Source organism: Gekko japonicus, unplaced genomic scaffold, assembly GCF_001447785.1.
Source record: "Gekko japonicus isolate JY-2015 unplaced genomic scaffold, Gekko_japonicus_V1.1 scaffold68, whole genome shotgun sequence".
Lineage (NCBI taxonomy): Eukaryota > Metazoa > Chordata > Lepidosauria > Squamata > Gekkonidae > Gekko > Gekko japonicus.
Window position 1 is genome coordinate 518,188 of NW_015169175.1, and position 11,383 is coordinate 529,570.

Here is an 11,383-nt window from a genome sequence, read left to right on the forward strand (position 1 = left end):
CTAGAACCTGAAAACTTCTTAATGGGCCAGATTCCCTTACTGAAGACAATGTGAAACTCTGAATCTTGTTGCATTACTGTATTGAATAGCAGACTGCATGTCTCTTACTAATCATGACAAGAGCAAAAAGCATGCTGCTAAAGACAAGATAAGGGTTTCTACATAACTCTCTCCAAACTATGGGAAATAATGGCTCAATTCAGTGCAGCATTTCTGAAAGTGAAAAAGATTTGTGCCCAGAGTGGCTTTCTCACCTCCACCCTCTGAATACAATCCAAAATGCCCCCTGAAATGCTGCCCATGGTGGTGGTGGGGGGCAGGAACAGGAATGGGGGGGGCATTTTGTGCTGCACCAGGATACTAGTTGCAAGGAAGTTATGCTTTGAGGCCAGAAGTCCTTCCACCCACAGAAATGCTCTACTGGATCCAAGCTTTTGTCATTGCACGTTCCTTGATTCTAGCTACTCATTGGGTTACTTACCACTACTTCTTAGTGGAATTCTGATAGAACAGCTGTATGTAAGGTTGGAAAATACCTGGAGAACCTTGGGGAAGGCAGGGCTTGGAGAGGGGGCAGGACTGCAGTGGGGTACAGTGCCATGGAGTCCACCCTCCAAAGCAGCCATTTTAACCACGGGAACTGGTCTGTTGCCAAAAGATCAGTTCTAATTCTGGGAGATCTCCAGGCCCCACCTGTAGTTTGGCAGCCCTAGATATATGGAAGTGACTCCTTAGGCATTTTTTGTCTTGGTTTGAACACTGCAGATATGACTTTTTTGATATTACGAGCTTAAGTGTGAAAGAAAACCAGGGGAACTATAGTGAGTTGTACACTGCTCAAGGTTGGCCTATGATATATTAACTGTGAAGTACGGTATGTTCAGACCCTAAAACCTGTAGAGAAATGGATTTAAATGTCTTCTAATGCTAAATATCAGGTGCATGTCATGAAATTTAGTGTTTTGTTTAGCATTTCAATATACTAACATCCAGGTCGGTTTGGGATAGTCTGTATTTATTGTGCTTACACATAACCTCTCTGCAGACCTAAATGTGGAGGCCATAGCTCCTTTTCTAAAAGATGTTTGGGAGACTGAACTGGTTGTGCAGGATTTATCATGGCATCTTTCCCAGCTTCTTAGGAGGAACATTTTTCCCTGAGGTACTTTGTGGCTGCCTCATGTGACCCTTTCTGTAGAGCAAGTGGGTGCTGGTTTGTGGTATTCCTGGAGGGGTCTGCCTTCCCTGAATTTTGGATTTGCTGGGGGAACGCTCTAACGGTAGTGGTTCACAAATTGGGATTATGATTTTCTCTCTTCTGGTGAGCAAGTTATCTCTTTCCGTATCTGAAAGAGATTTTGAAAATCAAAACTATTGTTATACCACTGAGAGGTTACAATGGAAATTTTTTTCCTATGGATTTCAGAACACTGAGCTTGTCTGTCTATATCTCTCTTATATATAAAGCTAATTTCGTGTGAGTCCTGGAACAAGCTCCCACAGGCTTTCGCCAGGAGACCTGTCGATCACAAGGTCTTGCCATCCATCGGTGGCTGCATTGGCAGGGTCTCGCCATCCATTGGTGACTGCGTGCTCATGTGTTGTCAAGGTCCCGCCCACCCTCCGACAGAACCGCCGCCCAGCCTTTCCGCCTCAGTAAGCTGCGAGTCAGCAGAGGCGGCTTGTGCTCTGGCGGCTGAAAGGGCTTGCTCGCCCGGCGCCCTGCCTTCTCACCTCCGCCCTTCCTGGCGGCTCTTCTGGCCTCCGCGGTATGCCGCCTGCTCCCCTGACACCGGCCTCTGCTGCTTCTCCCAGACCCGCGCTCCTCCACTCCTCCCTCACTCTGCCTCCGTCTGGGGCTGTGGGCAGTCTCTAGGTGGCCTTCTGTCCCGCTGCCGACTGCCTGCGGCTCCCAGCGGGAACCGGCGTGCACCCGGCCCCACGCTCCTCTGCGCCTCCAGGTGGGTCAGGGGCCATGGACCGCCCCACGCTCGGCCAGGGCTCCGGGAGGGGGGGAACACGCCTCCATGACGCCACGCTCACCCAGGCCCTCTGCTAGAGGCCCATTTCATTTCGGACTGCAACGAGCCTTCCTCCTAGTAGCACTATAAAGCAAATACTCTTTGCATCCCTAAGCCGAGTTATACTCTTCAAAACCCATTCACTCTCAAAAATACAATTTCCTATTCTGTCCTTTAAAGTTCTAAAAATTTAAATGTGTACCTGATCTTGTTCCTAGACTGCCTCTTGATCCTTGGCTAATATTCCTAAATAGAAAAAAAGAAGGCTTGCATATTCTCTGTACACAGTAGGTGTTGCCCAGTTTAAGAGAAGAGAGGCCCCACTGGTGGACCTCCTGATGGCACTGGCATTTCTGGCCACTGTGTGATACAGAGTGTTGGACTGGATGGGCCTTTGGCCTGATCCAACATTGGTATCTCTTATGTTCTTATGAGACAATTCAACATGTGCAGAGGTTAGCAGTTAGTTAAAATGAAAAGAAACACTGGGTTGGATCCAACCTGCTTTTTCACTGCAGGAAAAGGGAGGAGTGGTCCCTATTTGACTATCAAATAGGGTATGCTGAAGATCATATAGGGCTGCCAGCTCTGGGTTGGGAAATGTGCTTTGGGAGGGGTGGAGTCTGAGGAGGGGGGAGACTTCATCAGGGTACAATGTAGTACAATCCCTCCTCCAAAGGAGCCATTTTCTCCAAGGGAACTAATCTCTGTAGTATGGAGATCAACTGTAATACTTGAAGATCTACAGGCCCCACCTGGAGACTGGCAACCCCTAGGATCATGGTTTCTGCATGAATAAAGGCCATGTGGCATGGCAACTGTGGCAGAAAAGGAATTAGTGCAGACTGAAAAAACATGCTGGATCCAACCTATCAAACAATAGACTTGCTTACACCTTATTTTGGTGAATGTGTGAACTCCAAATGTATTGATTTGGGAGCCAATACACCCAAGGGATAGTTTCTACCCAATTTATTATTGCTGTATCTATTGTTTTACAGAACCAAAACTGAAAACAGTGAAATTGCCTTCATTTGACTAAATACCATTGGTAATAAAAGAAGACTGATAGAAAATTTTCATCTTTGCTTGTATATGTAGCTCTGGGGGGATCAATCAGGGGAGCTACAGCTGTATCAGCTAAAATAAAAATGATAATGGTGTTATTACAGGAGCAGACTGGGAGTTAAAATGGTCATGGAGTGGTCCCTACAGCACTTCAAGCCAATGCTGTAGTGCCCACTCAGTTTGGCACCCACAGAAGCATTAAACTCCCCTGTTGCTTTCTCCTGCCAACTGGCAGTAGTCTGTGAGGCACTTGATGAACTGACACTGATTAGCATTGCCACTGAAAGGTCCAAGCCAAGTGGCTCCTGGGATGCTGAGAACTGACTCCGCTTGCATCTGGCCACCAGTGTTCCTCTAGGGCAGTGGTCCACCTGAAAGTTCATCTGTAAGTGAAATGGTGACTCAGCCCCTGTTGTATGATGGGCAATGAACTCACTGTCAGACAGTGGGTGGCTGTACAGTTCTTGTGGGATTCTGAGAAACACCTCAAATAAACATCAAGGATGTAGCTAAGTCATTCCATGTGATGGCCGGCTTCTAGAAGTTTTCCATTTTAAACTCTGTTCTGATGGTGATTCCTATCAATTTACCTCAACTGTTTTTCTTCCCCTGCTGCTCCTATGGCTTTTGGACCTTTCAGCATAGTCTGCAAGTTTAGTGGTGCTGCTTCACTTCCACCTTGCCCATAATTCTGATGATAATTCAGCAGATCTCGGGTGGTGATGTTTGAGCGTATGAAATTTGATACAAACTCCTTCTCTGAAAGATCAAGGAGAGGAAGGTAGGTTTATATTCAAGAGGGCTTTTCTACACAGACAATAGTGTAAACAATAGGGCTTCACAAAGTTGCTTGGATAAATTATTGGGGACTGTGGTCTGTACTAGGGTGTATAGTTGGCTGTGGGTTGGATTCTATTGTGTAATTTTGCATCATTTGCATCATGTTAACACTCATGCTTTGCTTCAGTTCTGTTTTTAGACTTCTGGTTGATTCTACGACTCAAATCCTATTTCATTGTTTATTGAATGTCCCATCTTTTGATTATATTGACTCACTCTATGTAAGCTGCCTTGAGTCCCAGTGAGAAAGGTGGGCTATAGATGGCGTAAATAAATATTTTAAAATGTGATGACTTAAAATAGTTACCGTGCCTGTGTATAACAGCTGTCATAGGACTAGGCCTGCCAGGTTTCCCACTGGGAAGTCCTGTTGCATGGAAGTGACATAGGGTAGTTCTAGGAATGGCTGGACGCTTTATGGTTTTACCATACAATTTCAGGTAATTCCTAAAGATACTACCCATTATCATTCCTGGGTTTTACAAATATCATATGTGACCCCCATATCCCCACCCCAGCCATCCCACCAGCTGCTAAGTTTGGCCTGTCAACTCTACATAGTACTTCTCTGTCTGCATGGAAAAGCTTCTCTGTTCTCTTACAACAGCAGGGGATATTCTACATGGATATCTCTTTCCAATTTTTCAGAATGCATTTATTGTGGAAAAACTTCCTTTGGTTGTGCATGCTAAGACCTTTGTTGCGCACATTAGTGCTCTTGGACATACAGCAGGCTCAGAGTAAAAATAGGTTCCAATAAATCCACTAGAAATTTCAGTCAAGATGTGATACTGGGTGAGAACAGAGCCTCCTTCCCCCCATAGGAGAAATAAAATGTATTTTCCTATTTATTCTGATTTCTCCCCTCAAATCAACATTTGAATTTTCTTTATGCATTTTGTTACTGGATAGTCATAGAACTGGGAAATGAAATCTTAACATGAGAATAATTGCATAGATAAAAACCAATTCTTGCTTATATCTTATTTCTAAAATAGCTACTATTACTTGGGGGGGGGGGGGAACAGATTGGCACCACTGCAAAAAACTCCCAGAAAATACTGGCCCAGTGTTGCTTCTATTGTTATTTAATCAATCCATATAAATAATGGATTTTCTAGATTGAGTTAATGTATATTGTTTAAGTAAAGTTTTATAACAAGTAAACATTACTGCTTTTCAGCTCAGCAACAGAAAACTAAGTAGTGACACAGACTGCAATTCTAGGGGCATTTTCTTGGGAGTAAACTGTTGAATAGCATTTGATTTACTTCTAAGTAGACTTGGTTATCATTATTCCTACAAAGACGTTTAGGGAGATGCTTGGTAAGAACTGATATGATCTTAGAGTTAAAGAGTCTCTAGTGACATTAGCAAGCTTCTTGATAGGTTTTAATTCACAGATATTTCCCCCCTGAACAATTACTGCTGGCAGCCTCCCCAAATCAGTAATATTCTAATATCTCTACAATTTGACTGGTTAAAAAGATTTGGTCATTTGATTGACCGGATATGACTTCCTTAAAAAGAAATTACTCATTGGAGCCAATTGCCTTGAGCAGTATCACACTAATAAAGTTAAAAACAAATAACCCAACTCAATCATTTATCTTTTCATATTATTATATATTGCTATAGCTTGGGTATTGATTAAGCCAAAATACAGATTAGAGAATCTGATTTGGCCACTGAACTAGCATCGCCTGAATAATAGCCGATTTTATTTGGGTATGGCTTGGATAAGGTATTTAAAGAGACCATGGTCACTTTAAATGCCTTGTGAGTTCACTTGCCAAGTCCTGCTGCCCCAGAGCAACTCAGCAAGTGAACATTTAAAGAGACCACGCTCCCTTTAAATGCTGTTTTTTCTTCCATTGGTTTCAATGGAGGATTGGAACACCTTCTTTGGGGGCCCAAAGAATTGGAACCTTTGGTCCAATCTTTTTAAAACTGGGGGGGGGGGTGTTGAGGAGAGGCACCAGCAGCTATGCTGCAAATTTGGTACCTCAATAAACAGCCCCACCCAGAGGCCCAAATACCCCCAGATCGATTCTCCATTATACTCTTTGGGGACAGTCCCCATAGAGTATAATGGAGCTGAATAAATTTGGGTTTTCTGGATTATTTACCCAAATCCCAATACAATACTGATATTGGTATTCAGGAATATTTGAGAATACCGATATTTTTCAGGTCCAACAGACCTGAATCGGAAAAAACAAACAAAAAAAATTACACATCCCTAGAAGGTACTTCAATTATCATGTACTTTAATTTGTGAGCTACAAATTTGTTTATTTATCATGAAACAAGAAAATAGCTTTAAATTTTAAGCAATTATAAATAATATTAGACAAAGTCTTTATAAATGTGAACAATTCACAAAGTTGTCCTTTTGATTTTTGTCATGATATCAAGCAACACGGTCAGTCTGCAGTTTGACTGGCTGGTTGACTGGCATATTCGAATCCTAGTTCATTCCTCTTCTTACCTTTCAGACTTGCCTTTGACAACCACTCTTTGATCTCTGCAAGGGAGTCTGTCTGAAAAATATCACGAAGCTTTTCCAGGATCTAGGACAAACCAAATTGATACAAATGAAGTGTGCCAGTTCATTACATAGATCGGGGTGGGGGGATGTCTTCAGTGACATATCAGGAGGGAATAAAATTACATAGGTGTGCATATTTTCAAAACTGAAGCAAATTTTTGATATAATTCTCTTCGCTTTGGCTATACGCTTAAGGTTGGGTTTCCAGTGAGGCAAAATAAAAATGGCCTGTCACTGTGAGCATGAGACAGGCTCATGAAATTCCCTTATACTGAGTCAGGCAAACAATAAATATATACACTGCAAAAATCTATTTTTATAAATTAATGTGTTCTATTTGTTCCACCTTATAAAGTGCATTGTGTGCTGTTTATAATATCCTAAAACAGGTATATATTACTTACATGCAATATCAACAATAATAATCAATTCATTCAATATAATACCAGTCAATTTACATCCTTTTTTCCACCAAAGTCAAACCCCAACGGGAGTTTCTAGAATTATAGGCCCTCTTCTCCTTGCTTGAAAGTCTTCTAAAGGGGGACAGCTTTCTTTTGTGGTTACATTGATGTTTAAATTGATGTTTGTTGTTGGTCCTACAAGAGGCACATTAAGCAGCTGAAGTTCCTGTCTTTCTCAAGGCTGAGTCAGGCCATTGCTCTATCAGGGTCAGTGTTGTCTACTCTAACAGGCAGTGGGTCTCAGGCTGAGGTCATTCACATACATACTACCTAATTCTTTTAACTGGAAATGCTGCAGCTTGATCCTGAACATACACAGGAAGCTGCCTGATTTTGAATCAGACCATTGGTATATCAAGGTAAGTATTTTCTACTCAGACTGGGAGTGGCTTTTCCCCAGATTTTCTTTAAAATGGGATCTTCTGCATGCAAAGCATGTGCTGAACAGCCGATGGCATATGTATTGACAAAAGCCATGTAAGAGGCTGCAGTAAGGAGAAGTATTGACAAAAATTGGCCAGAAAAACTGGCTGGATCCAAACCAGTGCACTCTTATCTCTAGGGCACTGTGTGTTACAGTAAGGTTAAAAAAATGATTGGTGCATAACTAATTTATCCAATTAACCATGGTCCAGTTTGAAATTTTTAAAATACCAATCTCAGAACTGTTTCTGGATTTCCCAGGTCTTTGGATCGCTTATCCAAATTTGACCCACAATCATAATAACCAGATGTTTGAAGCTTTAATTTCTAATTGGAGGATGAAACTGGAGCTTAGACTACTCGAGCAAGTTTGGCAACGTACTCGCAATGAAGTCACAAGAACATCTTATAGGACGTTTATTAAATCCTATGAGGTGGTGGTGAAGGCTGTCAAAAAGGATTTTTATAAAGTCTTGTTGCTTCACCACGACCTCCCGGCCCATATTGATACAGTAAGTAAACTGGAGGCCCCTTGGCCATAATTGGATTTGGTATTTGATAACTTCTGCCGACTCTCCCGGGCCGATATTGACAGGATTCCGGGTACTGTTAAGCCAGCCACATGCCTGTTGGGCCCATGTCCCTTGTGCATGGTGAAAGCCAGTAGTGTGGGGATACGGGGTCCCCTGGTAGACATTATCAACCCATCCCTGGATTCGGTGGGGGGGGGGGGGCTTTCCAGAGGAATTAAAAGAGGCTGTGATTGTACCGCTCTTAAAGAAGCCAATTTTGGATCCTATGGATCCTACCAATTACTGCCCAGTCTCAAATTTCTTGTTTCTGGGTAAGGTTATTTAGCAAATCTCTTGTTTCTGGGTAAGGTTATTGAGAGAGCTGTGGCAGAGCAGCTCCAGAATTTCCTGGAAGACACATAGGCACTGGACCCATTCCAGGCGGGTTCTGCCCCAGCCGTGGGACAGAGACGGCATTGGTTGCCCTCACAGACGATCTCTGCAAACAGCTGGATTGTGCTGGGTCGGTGCTGCTGTTATTGCTTGATCTTACATTAGCGTTCAACACAGTCGACCATGATCTTTTGACCCACCACCTTGCCAACGCAGGAGTTCATGGGGTAGTCCTGAAGTGGTTTGCCTCATTTCTCCAAGGTTGGGAACAGAGGGAGGCGTTAGGGGAGAGGGTGTCAACTAGGCACCCTAGTGTGTGGGGTTCCTCAAGGGGCAATCCTCTCCCCGATGTTGTTTAACATCTACATGTGCCCCCTCACCCAACTGGTGCAGAGTTTCAGCCTCGGATGTCACCAGTATGCTGATGGCACTCAGCTATATCTGTTGATGGTCAGGTGGCCGGATACCACCCCAGTAGATTTAGCTGAGGGTCTACAGGCTGTGGTGGGAATGGTTGAAAAAGAGTCAGCTGAGATGGAATCCCACGAAGACGGAGGTTCTGTGGCTGGGGGGGGGAGGCTCAGGTTTGTTGTGTGCCAACTCCCGGCTTTTGCTGGTGTGCCCTTACTACTGGCACCAACAGTCAAGAGCCTGAGTGTGATCTTGGATGCCTCCTTATCAATAGAGGCCCAGATCACAAATGTCAGACTGGCATTTTCCCAGCTACACCAGGTCAGACAACTGGCTCCCAACCTGTCCCGTCCAGATCTAGCCACAGTAATCCATGCAACGGTCACCTGATTGGACTACTGTAAGTCGCTTTACGTAGGGCTACCCTTTAGGCTGACCTGAAAACTCCAACTGGTCCTTATGGGGACCCCGCGAACAGCACACATTCAACCTGTGCTGCGTGAAGTGCACTGGCTTCTGGTGGACTACCGGATCAGAGTCAAGGTTCTAGTGTTAGCCTCTAAGGCCCTAAATGGTCTGGGACCCATGTATCTTTAGGACCACCTCTCCTGGTATACCCCCCAAAGAGCCCTGCACTCAGCAGAAAAGAACTTACTGGTGGCCCCCGGGTCGAGAGAACTCCGGCTGTCCTTGACCAGAGCCAGGGCTTTTTCTCCCCTGGCACCAACCTGATGGAACTTTCTGCTGAATAACATCTGTGCCCTGTGGGATTGAATGCAGGGCCTGTAAGGCAGAGATGGTCCACCAGGAATTTGGTTGAGGACAGCAGCAGTTTCCACCTGGCTGGCACTCCTGTCTTTTCCCCTGTCTTTTGCCTGTCCTTGCCTGGCTGCCACTCTTATCTTCTGCCTCCCCCATGAGGCAGTGGCACAACTGAAGTTTAGCACCATCTCATTAGTTAATGTATCTATTGCTTTTAACTATGAAATACGTATGAATTCTGCTATATTGCTGTACACCGCCCTGAGCCCTGTCTCTCAGGGGAGGGCAGTCTAGAAATTGAATCAAATAAATAATTCCTATTGGAACATGGAACTTCAAACATGTTGACCTAAGACTGGTCAGAGCATTGGAATCACCACCATTATCAGACACAGGGTGACCAGTTGCAATGGAAAACAGACCTCCTGTACCTCTAGTGTTTGGTACAGAAGCCATGCCCGCCTTTTCATTTGGTCACATTAGGGACCAAAGACAGGATGATGGGCAGATAATAAACTAAAAACGGGTCCCAAATTACAGGTTGTAATTAAAAGTGAACTGTAGGGAGGGGAAATCAGGAGTGATGAGGTAACTTTCTAGAAGGTTCCAGCAAGAATGTGTCCTGTTTAGGTGTCATCATCACCTGATGCTACTTGGCCAAAAAAACTGTAATTGAGCTAAGAGCCCTGGAGAACGGAGGCTAGCTTGGATTCTGATGGACTAAAGGGCTGGACTATGATATGCTCATATTGCAATAGCAATGTAAAGAATGCATAAGCTATGGCCTTTGTCTCTTGAAATTAAGGTTTGTGCCATCTAACACAGATCTTGGAAACGTGTTTGATAGTTAAGCTAGTTTTCTTTTTTGCTGCGTGATTTTAGAGTGTTGTGTTGCCTGTAGATTAAAGTTTTTGTTCTGAAAGATATTAAAACTTTATATAATTTTTAAAGTTTTGGCTGCTTGTGCACATCAGCCCTGGGGACCCATGGAGTTCAGCCTTGGACTCCTTGACAGAGACCCACCCATATTTGGCTAACAGGAAACTGAATTTTTTTAAATTTGTATTATTAATAGTCCAGCTTTCTCACTGACACTCATGGCTGAGGTCAGGTCTAGCATTCTTTTCCCACAGAAACAGCCCAGGTTGAAACTTGAAATGGGCACTACCAATTTTAATATATGTGCTGCCGAAGCAGTTTGTAACAACTTTCAAAGAAAAATATCTTTAAAATTATGATCTCTACTTTCTCTGTGCCACCGACTCTCATATCCCATTTCAACAGATTGGTTGGATTCAGTTGCAGGATCTAAATACCTTTCTCCTGTTTCCTTGAATTAAATGAAACGTATATTGTCTCTTACTTTTATTTCATGATCCAGGTAGGTTAAGGTATAATTAATATCCTCCATGATTTCTGGTCTGTAACGGAGGGCCAGGGTGGGTGGAAGAACACGGGCGTCAGATACAGGCACATTCTCTGCCTGTTCTGGAATATATTTTCTCTGAAGATCACTCTGATCATAAATCAACACATAAAAAGATGCAAGTGATATAGAATGGAACAATAGCAATATTGCATCAACTGAGATGTAGTAGCATGACATTCAGTGCACTTGTCTGTGTTGTCGGACATTGGATGCCTGAGTGGAACACTAGAGGGCTACCTCTGGTGTGACTAGGACGTCTGGATTAACCATTACCTTACATATGCTGTAGTGTAGGGTTTTACTCGTATTTGTACTCATATTAGGAAGAAAGCACCACTATGCTCTGTAGTAGCCTTCCTTTCCAACATTGTTACGTAATAAACAAGTTGTAATCTTAGGTACAAGTAACTGCCTCCAAGCATACATATGAACAGGTCTTTTGAGAGAATATTTAGGCCCCAGGTGACAAACCAAGGTGAATATGGACTTTTCCACCCCAGATTTCTGGT